Genomic DNA, 23,821 nt, shown 5'->3' on the forward strand with positions numbered 1-23,821 from the left:
GTCTTAAGACAAGAGTGGGGAAGTGAGGGATTTACTGATTTGATTTTGGAACATCATAACCAGTATGGATGTTTGAGAGATAGGATATAATCCCAGGGTTTTTTTACTCCAAAACTAGCTTTCTAACCACTAAATGTTGTTCCCTCCCATGGTACTAAGTTCTAGGGCATAAAAATAAAGCAAGCATGTCTCTGGTCTTGAAGGCTTTATAACCTAGTATAAATGAGGTGGATGAATCAAATAAATATAAGAATAAAGATTAAGAACTGTCACTAGGGTGAACAGAGTCTTTGATGCAGAGTGTAAAGTATTTGGACTCTCCTTGTGGATATCTAGAAATAAGACAGACAAACAAAAAGAAACAACAATCCATTGGGTTGGATGGGCAATTGAGGTGTTGAAGAGAATGAATTGCTTATTTCTCAGCAATGTGACATCATAGTCCTATAAGAATAAACAGAGCCAGTACCCAATGTTATGATAGAGGGGAGATAGATAGAGTCTATGTATGAGGTGACACTCTCTTCTAGCTCTCTCCTCCAGCCCAATACACACTGGGAGACTTCGAGGGGGTGTCACCCCTAAACTGGGTGACCTGGAAGGCCGTGCCACCCCACAGGAATTGGAGGTGAGCCTTCCCTCTAAGATGAGGTATGGGAGACCCCAATCCGATTCTGAATGAGGGTAAGGTTCATGCAAATCTCCCCCCAGGTCAGTCAATTTACAGCAGGTGGTTTGCCTTCAAGATGGAGTCAGCCAGACCAAGCTGTGATTCCCCTTCCCCTCATCTCTCAGGCACTCTGGAACTCTATATGACTAATGAATGTCTTTTATTAATATCAATATAGGGATTGGGGAAAGGGATGAAGGGCAGAGGGATTTGGGGATGCCCTCTTCTCCATTTCTATGGGGTCTGTCACTTGTTTGGGAACCTTTGGGGTTCCCACTCCTAAGCATCTCCCTTGCCCCTTCTCCTTCTGTTTCTATTTCTATTTCCTATTTCTATCCTTTTCTATAATTATAAGTTTGACTGGAAAGGGTCTCTCGGCAAGGGTGGATAATGGGAGAAAGAGCCTAAGAGATTACTCCCAAAATGGAGTCTAAACACTTAGCTGACTCTATGATTGAAGACTTGCTGGGTGAGAAGCGATGGGATGCCTTTGACCAGGGAATTGGGGCTTCAACTTCCAAAGAAAGATCCTCAGGAAGCCCTCAGGATTGGTTTCAAGCCGAGATGTCCTCCTCCTTTCTCCTTCTAGTCATCCTGCAAGTTCTCTCCTCTCCCTCTTCCTCTGTAGAATTACCCAGAATTCCCTTCTGGTCTCTACTATCACCAACTATCACAAAATGTCAGCCATTCCTTCTCTGGCTCCTTTTTTTTCCCTCCCCCTTGCACAAATTCCATCCTTACAGTTCACATCATTCTATGGTATGACCATCCTCAATCTTTTGACTGGTGTCAGAGAACCAATTTCAGGCGTTTTGAATTTCCAGTTTCCTATAACTCTCCACTTCTATAGACACATTAACTTCATGCCACTTCCCTTCCTTCTATATTCCTAAAGGTAGTGGTAATATAAGGGAGACTCATAAACCACAATGCTTTAGGCCAGTGATGGGCAACCTTTTGAGATTGGTGTGTCAAAATTCCCCAAAAAACCGAGCACAACTCAGGTGGTGTGTCACTTCGAGAAAATAAAACAAAACATAATTTTGCAATATTTATAGTTTAACAAAAATATATAATTGTAATATATAACTGTATTTATTAGATGAAAAACTATTTAACTTACCTGCTTAGTGATTTCTTTGTTCATCTGTCAGTCTGTTTCTTTTATTGGTCTTGATATTATTTAACTTGCATGGGGTGCCATGAACTAAGATAAGTGAGGGGGAGGGGAAATTCTTTAACATGCCTATTAGTGACTTTTTTGTTGCTGAATTTCATTGGCTAATGAAAATTCATTTAGCTACTAAATCTTCAATTGAAGGTTGGTATTTTGTACACTTCAAGCCCAAGCGAGTGCTACTAACTTCATCTGTCAATCTATTTCCTGCGTTGGTTTTGATATTATTTAACACTTACAATAAGGTCTCACAAAAGTACATAGAGGGAAATATTTTGAGTAAAGCTATTGCTATATTTTTCAGAGTACAAAAAGTGTCTGTTAATCGGTTCCAGGCACTCCAAATTTACTGTTCATAGTGGCACTCCTCTTGATTCTCCAAGCAGCACCTTGGCAGATTCTCAAGCTTTGACCTCAAGTTGACAAACATTTGAGCCCAGATGCTATCTTGAAATTCTGCAAGTTGCATCTCCAAATCATCAATTTGCATCCATTGGAAACTATTTAATTCCAAACTACTGTAGACTACTATATCAGGATACTTAATTATTTTCATGGTCTGTTCTAAGCTTCTAAATTGTTGAAATCTTTTACTGAACTGGTCAAGTAACTAGTCTAAAACATGTTGGTACTTTGTATGCAAGGGTACCATTTCATTTTGTACAACTGCACTGGCCTTCTCAAAATACTTGGTTACTAGAGGAAACTACTTAAAAGTTTTAGTTTCTGCATCTAGCTTGAAATTTTAAGTTTTCTTTCAAAAGGCTTTATGTATCCAAATATAACATCAATACTTTTGCCAAAACTTTGTAATTTTAAACTCAGTTCATCACTATGAAGAAAGAGATCTGTAAAAAACATCAGGGTGTTGACCCACTTATCATCATTGAGCTGAGGAAAGTTTTCCAGTTCCTTATCAAGAAATACCTTAATTTCTTCAAAGCACTCCACAAAACGCTCAAGAACTTTGCCTCAGCTCAGCCATCTTACATTACTGTACATCAGCAGTCCACTGTAGGTAGAATCAATCTCCAGTAAAAGTGCAGAAAATTCTTGCTTGTGAAGGGGGCGAGCAGTTATTAAATTAACTATTTTTGTAACAACTGACATTAAGTTGTTTAAGTTGGTGAATCCTGCCTTGGCACATAAAGCCTCCTGATGGATAATACAATGAAAAGGCACAATCACATGTTGTCACTGACACAACTTTAGAGATATCAATGCTTAGGTCATGAAATGTTTGCATAACAACTTTATATATTTCTCTTCCTGATGTACTTGTTGGCACTGATACTAACTTTATCAACTCTTCTCTCATTGTGAGACCATCAGGATATCAACCAATAATGACCAACTGAGCATCTGATGTGACATTAATAATTTCATCAAGAAAGATAGAAAAATATTTACAATTACTTATGTCTCTCTTTAATTAATGTTGTACATTGGTGTTAAGTCTCATTATTTGGTCTTTTATAATATTTCTACTGAGTGGTAACTCAGATATTCTCTGAATAATTGCATCTTTATTCTGCATTTTGTGAAATACAACTGGTGCACATTTTAGGAGAGTTTCTTTAATAAAGTCTCCTGCACTGAGTGCTTTTCCATGTTGAGCTATAGAGAGAGCAATGCTCAAAATTTCAGATGTTAAATTTGTAGAGCCTTTTAAAAATTTAAGGATGGAATTAGATTGGCTCTTATAAAGGTGTAGCTGCCTGGAAATGTATTCCTTCCTTTCATCCTTACTTTTTTTCAAGGGCTGGGAATGATTAGTTTCAAAATGTCTATTTATATTCCACATTCTGCTTATTACCATTTCAGTACATAGAACGCAAGGTGATCTGCCATTTTTTCCTATGATGCCATATATCTTGGTCCATGTCTCTTGAAAGGGTCAGCTACGGCTACTAACACTTCCTTTACTTAACCTTGTTATTTTTTTATTTTTTGGATTCCTCATTAGGGAGGCAGTGACAAAAGATAGAATTATAGATAGCCTGTTAGCCCTGCAGGAGATTCAAGGTTAACTAGCCTAACTGACCACAAGAGTGAACATGTAATTGTCTTTTAGGAAAGGGCAGGGTTAGTAAACACAAATAGGAGTTAATAAGGATGCACAACAATAATGATGGTGAAATGGAGTATGCACTATGCTGTAAGATGGCATTCCTTATGTTAATTAAGATGACTGCCACTATTTATAATGGTGAAAAATGGCACTGATAGAATAGGCCCTGGCCTCTCCTAGCCTCTCCCTCACTTATCTTAGTAATTATGGTCAATTAGAAATCCACGACACCCCTGCTGTGGTTACGTGGTTGCTGGCAATGGCAATCACAGGGCCCCCAGATATGTGTCTCATGTAGCATTCTGCTGTTCCCTGCTCCGCGGTCTGGAAGTGAGGTCAAAGGTCCCTTAAAGGTTCAGAAGTCCCAGAACTAGACTTTCTGTGTGGGAATTCTATTGTTTTGGCCTACACACCTCCAGCATAGAGTGTCTACATTACACTATAGCAAATGTTTCATCCTCAGCATGTGGCCCCATATTTCTTGGTATGTGGCTACTTTAATGGAATAAAAGGAAAATTTGGTATGGTTGTTGGGACATATCTTTTGTTGGCTTGACATGAGTGACATGGAACTACTGGGGACAGTTCTGCCTAAAGTAGTTTTGTACAGGTATTGAGGCTCCTTTTACAAACTGTCTCTGGATATGGTAAATTGTTTCTGGGGCATGCACATCTCGGAGGCCTAAGATTGTTTCAGCTGCCTCTATCACCCTAACGAAGAAGCTGCTGGGAGGTTCTTTTTTGCCCTGCCTCATGTTTTCAAATTTTTGCCATGAATTAGGTCTCTTTGCATGTATATGCATTGCTCCTAGTAGATCTGTTCTGCAATGTACCAGGTATCTTAAATTTGCATGGGCTGTAAAGTCTAGGTCCTTGTGGACCATGGGCCAAGCTGTTAAGTTGGGGTTTGAGCATGTCTCGGCTAGGAATTTTTCATTTTCTGAGGGAGAGTAAAATTCCCCTAAAAGAAATTCCACATCATCAAAGCTCGGGTTAAAAAGTGTAAATACCCTTTTTAATTCCTTTGTACTTTTGAAAGGTTGTAGAAAAAGTCTGGGGAAATGTCTTTTTAATAACTCCATGTCACTTGGTGTAAAAGCATTATAGGTTTTGACATGGACTACCCCGTATTCCCCTGGTTGTATGATGGTGCTATCAACTATGGGTAAAACTCTGACTGTAGATTCAGCAGATGGTTCAGTTAAAGCTTGGGCGTCATTAGCCATGGTGTTTTGGTAGCAGTGCCTAAGTATTTGGATTCCACAATATCCAACTGGAGAATTGCGTGTTTGTCCAGTTCCTTCCCTTCCCTTATCTGCTTCAGGACCTGAAGGATCAGTTTGATATTTTCCATAACTTCACCAGAGTCAGAATCATGTTTAGGTGTTGAGCTTAAGCCAATTAATTGCCACAAGTTAATCAGTACCCTTTTTGAAACCATTAGGAATTGCCCAATTATTAGGATTAGAGCCACAGCTGTTGGAATAAAACAAATGCATTTTGCTAAAATCAGAGCACACCATTTATAATAGTCATAAATTTCTAGTAGCTGTTGAATAAAATTGGGAACTGTGACAAACCAAAAATCTATAGCCCCCTGCATCATAGACCAGGTCAGAAGTGAAAGGCTAGACAGAATGAATATAACTCTAGCTACCCCCATTTTGTTTTGTCCAGAAGATTGTAGGTTGTTCAACCTCACTTTGCTCGCCAGAAATGGAATGGAATAAAAGGAAAATATGATATGGCTAATCAAGAGGCTTGTATTTGAAGGCACTGGGTGGTATCATCTGGGTCTTCAGGCAGGGAGGCTATCTTTTGGGTACAGGATAATTTGGGTCAGCCAGACATTATGTGAGCCTGGTTGAAAGGTTTTATTCAGCCTCCCTGTTGTCTCTAAGGCTCCCTTCAGGGGAGGATTAAAGAGCCCCTCCCTTTTGGAGAGCAACTCCCAGCCTACTGGAAGTGAAACCTGGTTCACTTCCTGCCCAAGATGGATGCCTGGTTTAGCCCTCAAGAAATTAAGGAAAGTTATTATTTCCCTCTTCAGCCTTTGCTCTAGTAATTGGTATAATGAATCACCAAAAGCTCTTTGTATAAAAGCCAAAGGGGTTTATTAAAGCCAAGGGTAATCTGAGGGGAAAGGGGTTAAGGTCTGTAACTGCTGCTAAATGAGAAGCTGGTGCTGGGGAAGGGTCACAGAAGAGGGGAATCAGGCTGAGGGAACCAGCCCCTCAGTCAGGGATGAATTCACTGCCCTAATGTAATGAGGTTTAGCAGATTACTAGATGAGGTGATGGCTTGGTTTAAAGTTGTCCCTGCCTGCCTATAGAAGCTAGTTCCCATGATCTCCACCCACCAAAAATACCTTCCTCCCAGGGCCCAATGTGGGATCCAGGGATAGCAGGATGTCAAGGGAGAGGGCAAGGGAAATCAGGCAAAGCCCAAAAGCCAAAGCCAAAAGCCATAAGCAAAAAGCCCCAAAGCCCAAAGTCCAATAGCCAAAAGCCAAAAGTCCCAAAGCCCAAAAGACAAGACAAAAGCCTCCAACCCCCACAGTTAGTTCTGCAGGAATATTTATAGTTTCAGACTCCAACAGTTTTTGCCTATGAGACTACTGGTCAGTCTGGGTCAATATTCTGTTTTCCAACTTTCAGGGTTGCTTCAGTAAGTTTTGCAAATGCAAGGGATTCCTGTAGAAATCCTGCATTACACTACATGCAGCCATGTGTCATCAAAAATGGCTATGTGAATCAGTGCTGATACACATGCATAGGTTCATCATCACAGGTTTAGGCCTTTCATCTCCTTGAAGGACTCCTTACAAGTGGGTAAAACTATCCCCCCAAATAAATTTCTTTTAGATCCCCAAATTGCAATTTATAATTTTGATAATGTGGTGAAAATTATTATGAGATAAACACATGAAAGAGGAACTGGGTAATAAAAAGAGATCCAAGAAGGAAGATATCTCACATAGTTTAAAGTGGAATAAGGGAAGACAATGGAATACCTGTAATCTGATCTGGGTCTTGAGGGAACGGAAGACTGAAAATATACAAAAATATCAAAAATACCCTTTCCAGGAAGGTACATTGACCATATGCAAAGGTTAGGATAAGATTAGTAACAATGAATAAAGCAGTTTGTCTGGAATGTAGAAAATTTGAAGAATACCTTATTTACTCTTTCTACCTCAGTTTCTTTATGAGTAACATGGGAATAAAGTCAGCTAGGTGTTATAGTGGATAGAGTGCAGCAGTGAAGTCAAGAAAACTTGAATTAAAATCTGGCTTCAGACATTTACTATCTGTATGACTGGGCAAGTTTCTTCACATAGATTGACTTAGTTTCCTCATATGTAAAAATGATTTGGAAAAAAAATGGTAAACCTATCTAGTTTCTTTGCCAAGAAAACTCCAAATGTAGTCACAAAACATGATTGAAACTATTGAATAACCATAACCAAAAAAAAATAGGGGTGCTATATTAGGTTATCCCTAGGTTCTCTTCAATATGCTATGTTTTAGGGAGTCACTGTGATTCAACTGAAAAACATGGTTTTGAGTTGGAAGATTAAGATAGAATCTGGCATATTCCTTGTATGATCTTTGGAAAATCACTAATTATCTTCTTTTAAATGAAGGTGTTATGCAAGGCACATGTAAGGTAAGTTCAAGCTTAAAAAATATGCATGTGATATTAAAATTATGGGAGAGAAAAAGTATCATACATGCTCTAAGTATAATAGGAAGAGTAGGCTATATTGGCCTAGAATGCTTCCAGTGGTTTCAGATGCTTATTCCCAGGCTACTGGTTATGACATGATTATAAGGCATGTCTTCCTTGAATAATGATAGCTCAAATAAAACCTTTCCACTTATGGCCACCTTCCCCTCTGTGTTGTCTATGTATACAATTTGGAACATCAGGTAATAATGGAAACTGAGTCTCCTGTGACTTCCTATTCATAGTACTCCTCTCTGTAGAAGCTAATAAATTGATCAGCAATCTGTCAGGCAACAGTCAGCATAGGGTGCTTTAAATGGGATAGAACAGACCTACTTCCACCTTTGGAGTCCCTAATGATAGCCTGAGAGGATTTTGTTGCTAGGAAACTGACAGCAGGCCTTACCACACAGGTGAGGCTTTAACATCAGAGTATAACCCCCTAGGTCCCACTGTGAGTTTTTATTGGATTGGCAGGAGCATTGTTTTTCTTAAAATACTCACTAACATTTTAGTTCCCCTTTAAAATAAGAATTTAAAAAACACATCTATTCTCACAGACCGAGGAAGACACCATGCCCTCCAGGGTCTGGGCATTCACCTTCCTCCACTCACCATCTTTGCTCCTTTGTAGAAACAGACAATTAGAGACATATGGCCCAATTCTCAAGGTGACTCACCCCTGGTTAAAGAACTTCTGTGTGTTGTGCCCCACAGTATCCTTCCTTGGGAAGCAATTATGTGACTGAAGTGGAATAACTATGACCAATTTACATCATGCCTGACATGCCATGTTGGAATAGCTGAGAAGAACTTATAAGGCTGAAGATTGCTTTTTTTATTGGTGTCCAAAAAGTCCCCTGATCAAAGCTTTCTATTTCTGACTCAATAGAACACATTCAGGGACTGGGGCCCATTAATGAATAATGATTCGATTAGACATTCTCATGTTCATTTTTTCCACATCCAACTCCAGATATTATGTGAGACAGCATGGTAACCAAACACTTAATTTGAAAGTGTGACATTTTTCTTGTCTTCTTGACAAAACACTTCATAAAATACCCTGGGAATCCCACAACAGAAATATGAAATAAATGATAGTAATTCAAACCAAGGAGAGAACACTTTAAATGAAATAAGCTGCAAAACAAGGCAAGACTGGAAGAAAAGTGAACATTTTCCTAAAATGATTCTTAAGGCAAGGCAATTTCCAAACAAAATTAGAAAGATGTGTGTGGTTCTTTCCTCAGAGATTCTGGCAATCAGTGAGCTTCTCTATTCCATCTTCATCACTCAAAGAACTAATTTCCCCAAAACATTGTATCCATTTACTTGTTTCTTGTCATTGTGATGATTTTCTAAGCACTTAAAAATCAAGAGAAATTGAATTGTGAATAAATATTGCAGTAGGTTTTGCAATAAATAGAAACATCTAATCAAGGCACACATGTTTGAATTCAAGAAATACATATTTTAAAATGATACTTTGTATAAAAATTATAAAAAGGTATTATTCCTAATAATTGAAGATGGTATTCTTCAGTACATTAAGGAATGAGCAAGAAGAAAATGGCACTAACTTTTTCGTTTACTCTATGTTTTCCTAATTGCCTGAAAATATTATATACAATGTTCAAGTGTATACATAGATTATGCCATGTATTTTGAGGAAAGTTACCTTTGTCTCACATCATATGACCATGTGTACAGTTACAGTCATGTCTTAATAGAGGAAATAGATTAATCTAATATTATACCTCACCATAGGATTTCCTTCAAAAGGTGGTTTTGGTTTTGCTTTGGAGTTTATTTTCAAAAGGTCAGAAAAATCTCAAGGATCTGCTGTCTTGGAATTTTTTTACATATTTACATATATACCACCACCCAAAACCCACTCCCTTCTTCTTGATTTGTTTCTATTTAATAAAAATGAAGAAAGAAAATCTATTTTTGAAGTGATAAGTGATGTGATATTATATAAGTAAAGGCTAGGGGAGGGTTAAAATATTTTACAAATTCTATAATAAATGGAAAATGCTGACTTCCAGAAAAAATTAGTAAACAAAAATGGGCAAAACCATGCTTCTCAGCTATTGTTAATTTTATCTAAGACATAATTGAATACTACACCAATGAAAAATAATTTTGAGCATTTTCATACAACTTGGAAGATGGTTGGGGTTTTCTTGAAGTAGAGTTTGCAATAAGTTTGCTTTGGACAGTGATATTTTCATCCTTCCTGCTATGATTAACTACCACTCAAACCTAACACTGCCCCACTGAACTGTGGGTGTTTTGAATTTACAGGTATGCATTGTGATGGTAGAAAAAAATCAAATACTGATTCATCAATTGACCAGGCTGTTTCACAGTAATTCTGGTTTGTCCTTCATATGACCTTAGATGATAGTAGATTTGGAGGTTGTCAATACCTTATTACTCAGAAGTCATAATGAAATCTAGCCTTAAGGGAAATTTCCAGAGAGTTCTAACTTCATTTTGGCCTTTGATAGCTCATAAGTCTCCTAGCAAATCTGCTCCTGCAAACTCATTCTTATTTGCTACTATGGAAATTACTTTTATTCATTAATATTTTATTTCTTGAAGTATGTGCATAAGACATTGCTATAACTTTTTTCCCTTTTAGTTAGCATGTGATGAATAAAATATTTGCCCCATCTTTAGTTTCATCTTTGACTGAATCTCTTATAGAACTACTTAGCATTTTTTCTTAACTCAACTTCCTTTATATAGTATGATTTAAATTCTCTAACAAGTTGCTTTATAATTTTCAATCTTTTTTTATGTTTCAAGTGAGCTTTATCCTGGTCTTTATGCTTTCTCCTTAGAATTATTGAGAAATGAAAAATATGAATATGACCCTATATTTTAATAGAATCTTCTCAATAGAGCAATTTCATATGTTATAGTAACTTGAACTCACTGACTTCAAAGGGAGGTTTGTGTAGAGGAAAAAGTGAGATTTATATAAGGAAATTACTATCTTGCTCAATGTAAGTAGGAAGAGATATAACAGAAACAGCCAACATACTTTTTACAGAAGGAAAGTAAATGCCAAGAAAAATCACAATCACCTTTTAAATCACTTTTTATAACTGAGAAAAATAAATTGGTACTTTGGGATATGAAACACTCTTAAATCAATTTCTCTCTGTAGTGATATAAATAAAATACTTGTTTGTGTTTTTTCAACTTTGCAGAATGTGTTATTTTCTGATGTTTTCATAAGATAAACTTTTTTCTGATGTTTCAATTTGATGACACTGAGGAAAGACACACTTTAGAGTTCATAGAAAGCATGAATCTTAACATCTATTTATATTTCCTTTAAATTTTATTTCAGTCATTCAAGAATAAGTCATTAAATACCTGCTGTATGCTAGGGACTGCATTAGGTACTACAAAAACAAATGAAAAGAATGAAATAATCTCTCTTCTCAAGAAATTTACATTCTAACCTGAGAGACTCTATGTACACATACAACAATAAGCAGAATAAATATGAAGACAATAAATTTAAAGTCATTTAGGATTGCCAAATACAAGGTAATAAGAAGAGGGAGGCCCTAGCAGATGGGAAGAGGAAGGAATTCAAGTAGAAAATGTCATTTGAATTGCTTCTTTCTAAAAAAAAAGTTCTCTATATGTAAAAGCAATTTAAACCTTCTTATTTTAAAATTTTGAGTTTCATTCTCCCTTTACCCTCTTTGTAGTAGACAAAAAATTTGATAAATTATTTACATGTGTAGTCATGCTAAGCATTTCCATCAAGCAAAAAAGAAAAATAAACTTTTTTAAATAAACTTTTAAAAAGCAGTATGCTTCAATCTGCATTCAGATTCAATCGATTCCATCTCTGGAAGTGGATATTTTTGTCATAGGTCCTACAAAATTGTCTTGGGACTTTGTATTGCTGAGATTAGCAGTCATTTATAGATGATCATTGATTAATATTACTGTTACTATGTGTAATCTTTTCCTGCTTCTATTCATTTAACTTTGAATCAGTTCATATAAATCTTTCATGTTGTCCCCAGTTTCTTGTCAGAATCCACATTAATAGGCTGATCCTTCACCCAGAAGATGACTACCTATCCAAGGGGTATCATGGCTTCAGAAAGGGCTAAAAAATTGTTAATATGGTGTTTGTCACCAAATCACTCTGATAGAAATACATGGATCAAAACAGAGGTCTATATACAACATCTGGCAATTGGATCAAGGCCTTTGATACTGTCAATAGTGAGGGCTTGTGGAAGATCATGGCAAAATTTGGTTGCCCTGAGAAATTCATTCAGTATTGTAGGCCAGAAGGCATGCTTACACAGTTTCTAGGTAATGGATAATATTTTGAAAGTTTGCCAGTCACCAATGGAGTACACAGGGCTTTGTACTTGCTTTTTGCTTTTCAACATGATGTTTTAGTACTGTTGTTGAATGCCTTCAATGAAGAAAAAAATGATACAAAGGTCAGCTAATGCACTGGTTGTATATTACTTAACTTGAAAAGGTTAAACATAAAGACTAAAGTGGAAGGAAAGTTGGTGCAAAATTTTCTGTTTTCAGATGATTATGTACTCAGTGCAACCTCTAAACTGAGATGCCTATTCCTTACTATTTTTCTGCCATGGAACCGACACAGAGGGTTGTTTCTCAGATGGAAGATAAGGGTTTTTTTAAAAAGAAAATTAGAAGTTCTCTTCCAAATAGCACTGCACAAATCATAGTGGATCCACTGGTTACAGCAAAAGAAGAAATTTTAAATCTGTGGATAAATTCTCTTACCTTAGTAGTATACTTTCCAGGGATGTTCACATAGATAATGAGGTTGACACAAACATCCCTAGAGCTAGCTCAGTGTTTAGGAGGTTCCTAAAGAAATTATAGGAAGCAAGAAGTATTAAGCTGTCTACCAAACCAAAGGTCTATAGAGTTGTTGTTCTGATTGCTATATGCTTGTAAAATGAGGGTAGAATACCAGATTCATGACAGGATATACCTTCCATTTGAATTGCTTCAGGAAGATTCTGAAAATCATCTGGAAAGATAAGCAACTGGACACTAAAATCCTTTCTTGAGCTGAATTGTTAAGTACTCAAGCTTAAGAGAGCACAGAGAGCACAACTCTGAACGTTTGTGACATTGTTTGAATGTCAGATACACATTTGCTGAAAGACTACTTGATGGAGAACTCTCACAAAGCAAGCACTCACAATGAGGTAAAAAGAAATGGTGAAAGCACACTCTCAAGGTCTCTCTAAAAAACTTAGGTATTAATAGTGAAATATGGGAAACATTGGCACAAGACCATACAGCATGGAAGGCATGCCACATTACAGTGGCCACTGTGCTCTATGAGCAAAGCAGAATTACAGGAGCTCAAAAGAAACATGAGATCTACAAATTTGGAGACATCTCCATCTCAAATGTTTATATGGTATATTTGTGCCCCATCTGTGGTAGTCTCATCAATTCATATTAAGTAGCCACAGTCAGACACCCTAAAAATGATCCCTACATAATTATGTCATTTCAGTCCTCTTCAGTGATGAGGGACAACAAACTGCAAACAAGAAAAACCCAAATCTTGTAGAAAGCATCTTGCTCAGTATTTTTATGGAAAAATGGTATTCCATCAAAAGCATAGACTAGTACATATTCAGTTCTTTGTGAAAGAGTAAAAATTCTTTACTCTATTGTCTATCCTGAGTTAACACTAACTTATGTACCCCTACTTAGTACCTTACTAGACTGAAGACAAGATTAACTCCCCCTTTATGTACTTTTAAATTGAATCAACAAAAGATTAAATACTCTACTTAGTACTAGGTGAGAAGCTAGCAAGAATTCACACCCTTAGAAATTCAATCAAATCAGGAATGTGTGAATCTTTTTGATGAGAACTTAATCATCAGAAGGTGAGAAGTTGATCCTACAGACACTGCCCCCCTAAGCAGTCCTAGATAATTTGGAAACTGTGATTGGCCCCTGTGGACAAGGGAAGGGACAAGAAGCAAGCCCCTAACTCCTTCAGGGCAGATTGTCTTTGAGAAGATAGTCTGAAGAGATTATCTTCTGGAGATAGTCTTAGATATTCTTCAAGGGAGTTTTGCTGGAGACTATGGAGACTACAGCTTGGATTGTGGGCTCAGAGCTAAACTCCTACTTGGAGTCTGACTCTTGTACTACTTCATTGGGTGAGTAAAAAAGCTGACCCCTTTTCTAGCTTCTGGAGAAACCATCTTCCATTTTGGAGGAGGCCTCATAATTATTCACTACCAGTTTTCCTGGTTGGCAATTAATCTCTGCCTGGATTAAGCAGACCCAGAGAAAAACATTTAGGTTGATAGGATATATCATATTTCTCTTCTTTATTGTTTCCCCTCTATTTGTAAATATTTGTAAATAAAATTCTAACTGAAGATATAATAAATATTGGCAGCCACATAATCCCATATAATCATCATCCAAAAATAAATTTTAACCTTTACACCTTCTACAATTGATGGGCATTCCCTCAATTTCCAATTTGTTGCCATCATAAAAAAGAACTGCTATGAATACTTTTGCATATTTAAGTCTTTTTTCCTTTTTTAAAAAAATATCTTTTGGGGATATAGTCATAGTAATGATATTTCTAGCTCAAAAGATATGCATAGTTTTATAGCTCTTTGGGAGGGTCTCAAGTTGCCTTCCAGAATGGTTGGATTAGTTCAGAACTCTACAAAGAGTGCATTAGTGTCCCAATTTTCCTACATAAAAAAAAAAAGACTGGACAAAGTACTCTCTAAGCAAAGTCTGAATTTATTTTGTGGGCAAGGCAAAAAAGGCATAGGTCTATAGATTCACTTATTGGATCTGAGACTCTGATCATCAACACTGACATTTTTAAAGCAAAAAGAGCAACTTACACAATGATGCATGAGACTTAGAGGGTTCATTCTTGATACAAGTAAAAGGAACTTAACAGGTAATGCACAGATCAGGACATTTCAACTTGGGCTTCTAACAGGGTTCATACTTGACGTAGCACATCACAACTCCATTTCTAAGAAATTCCCAACTTTTCCTAAGGGCATGCTACCTTCCTACATGAATCAATTTGATATTAAGAATTGTATAACAATATAATCACACTTATGATTAATGTTGTAACACACACTTAAAATTATTATTCAGGTTCTTTCCTGGGACTATATTTTTTAATTAAGTTTAATTAATTAATTAAGAATGTTTATCCATGGTTATATGATTCATGTTCTTTCCCTTCTCTCCTTCCAACCCCCTCCCATAGCCAATGCACAATTCCACTGGGTTTTACATGTGTCACTGATCAATACGTATTTTCATATTATTGATATTTGCACTAGGGTAATTGTTTAAAGCCTACTGTTTAAATCCCCAGTCATATCCCCATCAACCAATGTGATCAAGCAGTTGTTTTTCTTCTATGTTTCTGCTCCCACAGTTCTTTATCTGGATGTGGATAGTGTTCTTTCTCATAAGTCCCTAAAAATGTTTTGGATCATTGCATTACTGCTAGCCTCTAGAGAAGTCCATTACATTCAATTGGGCCACAGTGTATCTAACCCTGTGTACAATGTTCTCCTGATTCTGCTCCTTTCACTCTGCATCAATAACTAGAGGTCATTTCAGTTCACGTGGAATTCCTCCAGTTCATTATTTTTGGACAATAGTATTCCATCACCAACAGATACCTTAATTTGTTTAGCCATTCATCAATTGATAGACACCCCCTCATTTTCAATTTTTTTCCACCACAAAGAGCAAGGCTATAAAAGTTTTTGTATATGTAATTTTCCTTAATATCTCTTTGGGATACAAACCAGCAGTGGTATGGCTGGATCAGAGACCAGGCAGTCTTTTTTTTTAAACATTTATTAATATTCGTTTTTAACATGGTTACATGATCTACTTTCCCCTTCACGACCCGCACTCCCCCCACCCATGGCCGAAAGCACATTTCCACTGGGTTTAACATGTGTCATTGATCAAGACCAATTTCCAAATTGTTGTTAGTTGCATTGGTGTGGTAGTTTTAAGTCTACATTCCCCCATCATGTCCACCTCAACCCATCCCTTCAAGTAGTTGTTTTTCTTCGATGTTTCCTCTCCTGATGTCCTTCCTCTGAATGTGGGTAGCATTCTTTTACATAAATCTCTCAGAACTGTCCTGTGTCATTGCATTGCTGCTAGTACAGAAGTCCATTACATTCAATTTTACCACAGTATATCAGTCTCTATGTACAGTGTCCTTCTGGCTCTGCTCCTTTAGCTCTGCATCAGTTCCCAGAGGTCTCTCCAGTTCACTGGAATTCCTCTAGTTTATTATTCCTTTGAGCACAATAGTATTCCATCACTAGCATATACCACAATTTGTTCAGCCATTCCCTAATTGAAGGGCATACCCTCATTTTCCAGTTTTTTGCCACCACAAAAAGCACAGCTATAAATATTTTCGTACAAGTCTGTTTATTTGTAATGTCTTTGTGGTACAAAGCCAACAATGGTATAGCTGGATCAAAGGGCAGGCATTCTTTTATAGCCCTTTGAGCAAAGTTCCAAACTGCCAGCCAGAATGGCTGGATCAGTTCACAACTCCACCAGCAATGCATTAATGTCCCAATTTTGCCACATCCCTTCCAACATTCATTACTCTCCCCTTCTTTCATTTTAGCCAATCTGCTAGGTGTGAGGTGATACCTCAAAGTTGTTTTGATTTGCATTTCTCTAATTATTAGAGATTGAGAACACTTTCTCATGTGCTTATTGATACTTTTGATTTCTTTACCTGAAAATTGCCTATTCATGTCTCTTGCCCATTTATCAATTGGGGAATGGCTTGATTTTTCATACAATTGATTTAACTCCTTGTATATTTGAGTAATTAGACCCCTGTCAGAGTTTTTTGTTATAAAGATTTTTTCCCAATTTGTTGTTTCCCTTCTGATTTTGACTACATTGTTTTTGTTTGTACAAAAGCTTTTTAGTTTAATATAATCAAAACCATTTAATTTATATTTTGTAATATTCTCTAACTCTTGCTTGGGTTTAAAATCTTTCCTTTCCCAGAGATCTAACAAGTATACTACTATTCTGTGTTCACTTAACTTATTTATAATTTCTCTCTTTATATTCAAGTCATTCACCCATTCTGAATTTATCTTGGTGTAGGGTGTGAGATGTGGATCTAAACCAAATCTCTCCCATATTGTTTTCCAAATTTCCCAGCAGTTTTTGTCAAATAGTGGATTCATGTCCCAAAAGTTGGGCTCTTTGGGTTTATCATACACTGTCATGCTGATGTCATTTACCCTAAGTTATTCCACTGATCCTCCCTTCTGTCGCTTAGCCTATAACATATTGTTTTGATGACTACTGCTTTATAGTATAGTTTAATATCTGGTACTGGTAGGCCCCCTTCCTTCACATTTTTTTCATTATTTCCCTTGATATTCTTGGTCTTTTGTTATTCCAAATTAAATTTGTTACAATTTTTTTCTAATTCAGTAAAGAAGTTTTTTGGTAGCTTGATAGGTATGGTGCTAAATAGGTAAATTAATTTGGGTAGAATGGTCATTTTTATTATGTTAGGTGGTCCTATCCATGAGCAATCAATGACTTTCCAATTGTTTAGATCCAGTTTTATTTGTTTGGAAAGTGTTTTGTAGTTGTTTTCGTATAATTGCTGTGTTTGTTTTGGTAGATAGATTCCCAAGTATTTGATATTGTCTAGAGTGATTTTGAATGGTGTTTCTCTTTCTACCTCTTGCTGCTCTAATGTTTTGGAAATGTATAGTAATGCTGATGACTTATGTGCATTTATTTTGAATCCTGCAACTTTGCTAAAGTTGTTGATTATTTCTAAAAGCTTCTTAGTTGATTCTCTAGGATTTTTTAAGTATAGCATTATATCATCTACAAAGAGTGATAGCTTAGTCTCCTCATTGCCTATTTTCATACCTTCAATTTCTTTGTCTTCTCTAATTGCAATTGCTAGTGTTTCTAGTACTATGTTGAATAATAGAGGTGATAATGGGCATCCTTGTTTTACTCCTGATCTTATTGGGAAGGCTTCTAATTTATCCACATTGCATATGATGCTTGTTGATGGTTTTAGGTATATACTGCTTATTATTTTTAGGAAAGGTCCTTCTATTCCTATACTTTCCAGTGATTTCAATAGGAATGGATGCTATATTTTGTCAAAAGCCTTTTTCAGCATCTATTGAGATAAACATGTGATTTTTGTTTGTTAGACTGTTGATATAGTCAATTATGTGGATGGTTTTCCTAATGTTGAACCATCCTTGCATTCCTGGTATAAATCCCACCTGATCATGGTGAATGATCTTCTTAATTACTTGCTGGAGTCTCTTTGCTAGTATTCTATTTAAGATTTTTGCATCTATGTTCATTAGAGAAATTGGTCTGTAGTTTTCTTTCTCTGTTTTTGATCTCCCTGGCTTTGGAATCAGTACCATATTTGTGTCATAAAGGGAATTTGGTAGGACTCCTTCTTTGCTTATCATATCAAATAAATTGTATAGTATAGGATTAGTTGTTCTTTGAATGTCTGATAGAATTCACTTGTGAATCCATCAGGCCCTGGCGATTTTTTCTTAGGGAGTTCTTTGATGGCTTGTTCAATTTATTTTTCTGATATGGGATTATTTAGATATTCTATTTCTTCTGCTGTTAATCTAGGCAATTTATATTTTTGTAAATATTCATCCATATTTCCTAAATTGTTATATTTATTGCCATATAATTGGGCAAAATAGTTTTTAATGATTGCCTTAATTTCCCCTTCATTAGAGGTGAGGTCTCCCTTTTCATCTTTGAATCTGTCAATTTGGTTTTCTTCTTTCCTTTTTTTTTTATTAGATTGACCAGCACTTTGTCTATTTTATCTGTTTTTTTCAAAATACCAGCTTCTAGTCTTATTTATTAATCCAATAGTTCTTTTACTTTCAATTTTATTAATTTCTCCCTTGATTTTTTGTATTTCTAATTTAGTTTTCATCTGGGGATTTTTACTTTGCTCGCTTTCTAGTTTTTTGAGTTGCATGCCCAATTCATTAATCTCTGCCCTCCTTAATTTGTTAATATATTCACTCAAGTATATAAATTTCCTCCTGAGTACTGCTTTGGCTGCATTCCACAGAGTTTGGTAGGATGTCTCATCATTGTCATTCTATTCAACAAAATTTTTGATTGTTTCTATGATTTCTTCTTTGACTAAATTGGTTTTGGAAAATCATAATATTTAATTTCTAATTAGTTTTTATTTTCCTGTCCTGTTGCCCTTACTAATTATTATTTTTATTGCATTATGATCTGAGAAGGTTACATTTATTTTTTCTGCTCTTTTGCATTTGTTTGCAATGTTTCTATGCCCTATTACATGGTCAGTCTTTGTGAATGTGCCATGTGCAGCTGAAAAGAAGGTGTATTCCTTTTTGTCCCTATTTATTTTTCTCCACATATCAATTAAATCTAATTTTTCTAGGACTTCATTCACCTCTCTTACCTTTTTTTAATTTATTTTTTTTGCTTCGATTTATCTAGATCTGAAAGAGGAATATTTAGATCTCCCACTATTATGGTTTTACTATCTATTTCCTTCTTGAGCTCTGCCAGTTTGTCCTTCATGAATTTGGATGCTATACCCCTTGGTGCATACATATTGAGCAGTGTTATTTCCTCATTGTTTATACTGCCTTTAATCAGGATGTAATGACCCTCCCTGTCTTTTTTAATCATATCTATTTTTACTTTGGTTTTGTTAGAAATCATAATAGCCACTGCTGCCTCCTTTTTCTCATTTGACACCCAAAAGATTTTGCTCAAGCCCTTAACCTTAAACTTGTGTATGTCCACCACACTCAAATGTGTTTCTTGTAGACAAAATATGGTGGGATTTTGGTTTCTAATCCACTCTGATATTTGATTCTCTTTTATGAGCAAGTTCATCCCATTCACATTCAGAGTTATAATCATCAGTTGTGCATTCACTGACATTTTCATATCCTCCCCTATTCCTACCCCTTCTTTTTACACTAATTCCTTTTAAACCAGTGGTTTGCTTTAAGCCAGTATCCCTTATCCCCTCCCTTGATTAACTTCCCTTTTCTACCCCCTTCCTTATTATTCCCCTCTTTTTATCTTTAAAGGCCCTTTCAATTCCCTCCCCCTTCTTCTCCCCTCCCTTTTTTTACCTCCCCACTCCCCTGTTCCACTTGGTTTATCTCTTCTGACTTTCTCAGTAGGGTTAGATAGAGTTTTATATCCCAATGGATAATATAGCTACTCTTCCCTCTCTGGGTTGATTACACAGAGAGTAAGGTTTAAATATTACCTCTTAATGCTTTCTTCCTCTCCTTCTTATAATAGTATTTGTCCCATCCCCTTCCCATGGCCTCTTTGTGTATAATAGAATATCCTATTTTTCTTATTCTCTCAAGTTTCTCTTGGTGTCCCCTGCTATTCACCCCCTCTTTTCCATCCCCCATGTCATCTTAGATTATTTAGTGTTCCACCCTCTCCCTATGAATTATTCTTCTGATTACTATAATAGTGAATACTATAATAGTGAATATTGTTCACTACAGAGAATTATACATAGCATTTCTCCACATCGGAATACAGATAATTAGAGCTTATTGGGGCCCTTAAAAAGTCAAATTTAAAAATTATTTTCTTTCTTTCCCCTCTGTTTCTTATTTACCTTTTCATGTTTCTCTTGATTTTTGTGGTTGGATATCAAACTTTCCATTTAGCCCTGATCTTTTCTGTGCAAATACTTGGAAATCTTCCATCTTGTTGAATGCCCATACTTTCCCCCTGGAAGTATATAGTCAGTCTTGATGGGTAGTTGATCCGTGGTTGAAGGTCCAGTTCTCTTACCTTTCTGAATATCATATTCCAAGCCTTGAGGTCTTTTATTGTGGAGGCTGCCAGATCCTGTGTGATCCTGATTGGTACTCCTTGATATTTGAATTGTCTCTTCCTGGCTTCTTGTAAGATTTTTCTTTTACTTAGAAGCTCTTGAATTTGGCTATTATATTCCTAGGGATTGCCTTTTCTGGGTCTAGTGTAGAGAATGATCTATGGATCCTTTCAATGTCTATATTGCCCTCTTGTTGTAGAACTTCAGGGCAATTTTGCTGAATCATTTCTTTTAGTATGGAATCCAAATTTCTATTAATTTCTACTTTTTCAGGGAGACCAATGATTCTCAAATTGACTCTTCTAGACTGGTATTCTTGGTCTGTCACTTTCTCATTGAGATATTTCCTGTTTCCTTCTATTTTTTTCAGTCTTTTGACTTTTTTTTTCTTCTTGCTGTCTTGAGAGATCATTAGCTTCTAATTAGTCAATTCTAGCCTTTAGGGACTGGTTTTCCTTTTCAATCTGGTCATTTCTGGTGTTCAATTTGCTTATCAGTTCATTTGATTTCTGAGCCTCACTTTCCAATTGCAGATTTCTGCCTTTTAAACTGTTATTTTCATTGCCTGATTTCCTTTTGAGCTATTTCCCATTTCTCTAGCCAAATCTTTTCCAACTTTCTCGTCATCTCAGATTTGAACTCTTCAAGAGCTTGCGACCAGTTTTCATTATTTTGGGAGCGTCCGTATGTGATTGCTTATTTGTACTCCTCTTCTGTTTGCTCAGTTGTCTGGATTTTCTCTGTGTAAAAGTTGTTGAGTTTTAAAGATTTCTTCTTGTTGTTGTTAATCTTTCTCTTCTGGGCTTTCTGATTCTGAGTTGTCATTGTTAGCCCAGCCCCTTCTCAGTTTTATCCTCTCACTCAGCATCTGTCTGTGCTCTTTAGGCTCCTGAGGTCTAGGGTCTAGTTGTTCTCAAGGTCAAGCCCCCTGGTGGACCCCATTGCTTGATCATCTGCTGGAGGTTCCTTTACAAGTCTCAGGGCACTGCTTTCACAGTCGTATACCCGTCTGCACTGGTTCCCCACTCAGGGTTTCAGAGCCTTCACTCACGCACGGGCTTCTTTGTCTGCCTCCACCCACGCCTGAGCTCAGTGTCTGCTCTCAAAGTCTGTGTGCATTCTTTAGCCTTTTGGGGTCCTAAGTCTTGCTGCTCTAAGGAACAGGCCCTAGAGATGCCAATGTCTCAATGGGTGCCCCAAACTTGCTCTATTTCTTTTGAACTGGCTTTGGAGTTGTAGGTGGTGTGTGTGTGTGTGGGGGGGGTTGCTCAGCCCGCGATTTAGTGAGACCTGTTTCATGCCTTTATAGCATGGAAATGCCCTGATTCTACATAGCTTCCATGCTGCGCCCTGTTTTGGGGTCCCTCCATTCGTCTGGATTTGTTTTTATGTCCCCTTGAGCTGTCTTGTATGTTTTGGTTAGGAGAAGTTAATCGCTGCTTTTTACTCTGCCATCATCTTAACCCAGAAGCCACCACTCAGTCTTTTAAAGGCCTTAGGGCATAGTTCCAAATTGCATTCAAGAATGGTTATATCAATTGAAAATTCTACCAGCAATACATTAGTCTCCCAATTTTGCCACATCCCTTCCAACAGTTATAACTTTCTTTGCTATCATATTTGCCAATCTACTAGGTGTGATATGGTACCTCAGAGTTGTTTTGATTTGCATTTCTCTAATTATAAGATATTTGAGCATTTTTTCATGTGCTTATAGATAGTTTTGATTTCTTTTTGTGAAAATTGCCTATTCATGCCCCTTGCCCACTTATCAATTGGGGAATAGATTGATTTATTTGTGTACAATTGATTCAGTGCCTTATAAATCTGAATAATTAGTACTTTGTCAGGTGTTTTGTTTTAATTAATTTTTTCCCCAATTTGTTGCTTCCCATCTAATTCTGGTTGCATAGGCTTCGTTTGTACAAAAACTTTTTAATTTAATATAATCAAAATTATTCATTTTACATTTTGTAATATTCTCTGTCTCTTGCTTGGTCTTAACATCTTTCCTTTCCCATAGATCTGACAGGTATACTATTCTACATTCAACTAATTTACTTATAGTTTTCTTCATTGTATTTAAGTCATTCACCCATTCTCAATTTAGCTTGGTGTAGAGTGTGAGTTGTTGATCTAAATCTAATATCTCCCATACTGCTTTCCAATTTTCCCATCAGTTTTTGTCAAATAGTGATTTTTTGTTTCAAAAGCTGGTATCTTTGAGTTTATTGTACACAATCTTGCTTAGTTGATTTATTTCAAGTCTATTCCACAGATCTTCCCTTCTGTCTCTTAGCTAGTTTCATATTTTTTTGTTTACCACTGCTTTATAATACAGTTTAAGAATTGGTACAGCTAGGTCCCTATACTTCATTTTTTTTCATTATTTTCCTTGATATTCTTGATCTTTTCTTTTTCCAAATGAACTTTGTTATAACTTTTTTCTAATTCAGCAAAAATGTTTCTTGGTAGTTTAATAGGTATTGCACTGAATAAGTAAATTAATTTGGGTAGGATTGTCATTTTTATTATGTTAGCTCATCCTACCCATGAGCAATTAACATTTTTTCAATTGTTTAGAGCAAGTTTTCATTGTGTGGAAAGTGTTTTGTAGTTGATTTCATAGAATTCCTGGATTTCTCTAGGCAAATAGATTCCTAAATATTTTATACTGTCTAGGGTGATTTTAAATGGAATTTCTCTTTCTAACATTTGCTGCTGAGTTGTGTTGGAAATATATAGAAATACTAATGATTTATGTGCTTTTATTTTGTATCCTGCAAATTTCCTAAATTGTTGATTATTTCTACTAGCTTTTTAGTTGATTCTCTAGGATTTTTTAAGTAGACCATCATATCATCTGCACAGAGTGATAGCTTAGGATCCTCATTGCCTATTTTAATACCTCCAATTTCTTCTTTTTTCTCTAATTGTTACTGCTAGTGTTTCTAGTACAATGTTAAATAATAGAGGTGATAATGGGCATCCTTGTTTCACTCCTGATCTTATTGGGAATGCTTCTAACTTATCCCCATTGCAGATGATGCTTACTGATGGTTTTAGATATATACTATTTATTATTATTAGGAAAGGTCTTTCTATTCCTATACTTTCTAGTGTTTTCAATAGGAATGAGTATTGTATTTTGTCAAAGGTTTTTTTCAGCATCTATTG

The sequence above is a fragment of the Gracilinanus agilis genome, chromosome 5 (assembly GCF_016433145.1).
Source record: "Gracilinanus agilis isolate LMUSP501 chromosome 5, AgileGrace, whole genome shotgun sequence".
Taxonomy (NCBI): Eukaryota; Metazoa; Chordata; class Mammalia; order Didelphimorphia; family Didelphidae; genus Gracilinanus; species Gracilinanus agilis.